The sequence below is a fragment of the Alexandromys fortis genome, unplaced genomic scaffold (genome assembly GCF_014885135.2).
Source record: "Alexandromys fortis isolate MF-2015 unplaced genomic scaffold, M_Fortis_MF-2015_v1.1 scaffold_221, whole genome shotgun sequence".
Taxonomy (NCBI): Eukaryota; Metazoa; Chordata; class Mammalia; order Rodentia; family Cricetidae; genus Alexandromys; species Alexandromys fortis.
In genome coordinates, this window is record NW_026068096.1 from 2,267,977 (window position 1) to 2,269,315 (window position 1,339).

Sequence of the window (1,339 nt, forward strand, 5' to 3'; positions counted from 1 at the left end):
GTGTGCTGTTAAGTCTGTAATGTTGCTTTTTCCATTTTCTTTATTTGAACACTTATAGGTATAAACTTTCCTATTGGCACAGCTTTCATAGTGTCCGATAGGTTTGGGTATGTTGTGTCTTTATTTTCATTGAAGTCAAGGAAGACTTTAATTTCTTTCTTTCTTTCTTCCTTGACCCAGGGGTGGTTCAGTAGTTGACTGTTCAGTTTCCCTGAGTTTGTAGGCTTTCTGGGGGTAGAATTGTTGTTGAATTCTAACTTTATTCCATAGTGATCCGATAGTACACAGGTGGTTACTACAATTTCTTGGTATCTGTGGATGTTTGCTTTGTTACTGATTATGTGATCAATTTTTGAGAAGGTTCCATGAGATGCTGAGAAGAAGGTATATTCTTTTCTGTTTGGGTGGAATGTTCTATAGATATCTGTTAAGTCCATTTGGTTCATTACATCTGTTATTTCTCTTATTTCTCTGTTAAGTTTCTGTCTGGTTGACCTATCCATTGGTAAGAGAGGAGTGTTGAAATCTCTTACTATTAGAGTGTGGGTTTTGATATATGCTGAATTCTAGTAATGTTTCTTTTACATATGTGGGTGCTTTTATAATAGGGGCATATTCAGGATTGAGACTTCATCCTGATGAATTGTTCCTGTTATGAGTATAAAGTGACCTTCTCCATCTCTTCTGATTGATTTTAGTTTGAAATCAATTTTGTTAGATGTTTGTATAGCCACATCCACTTGTTTCTTAGGTCTGTTTGCTTGGAAAACCTTTTCCTAAACCTTTATTCTGAGGTAGTGTCTGTCTTTGAGGTTGAGGTGTGTTTCTTGTAAACATCAGAATGTTGGATCCTATTTTTGTATCCATTCTCTTAACCTGTGCCTTTTTATAGGTGAATTGAGTCCATTGATATTAAGTGATATTAATGACCAGTGGTTGTTAACTCCAGTTATTTATTTATTTTTTTTGGTGGTAGTGTTTGTGTGTTTCCCTTCTTTGAGTTGTGCTGGTGGAGGGTTGTCTGATGTCTATGTTACTATGGGTGTTCTTGGCTTCCTTGGTTTTTCTAGTATTTTCCGTAAGGCTGGGTTTTTGGCTACATATTGTTTAAATCTGTTTTTGTCCTGGAATATCTTGTTTTCTCCATCGATGGTGAATGAAAGCTTTTCTGGGTACAGTAGTCTGTGCTTCATCCATGGTCTCTTAGTGTCTGCAGCACATCTATCCAAAACCTTCTGGCTTTCATAGTTTCCAATAAGAAGTCTAATTCTGATAGATTTGTCTTTATATGTTACTTGACAGTTTTCAATATTCTTTATTTTGTATGTTTTGTGTTTTG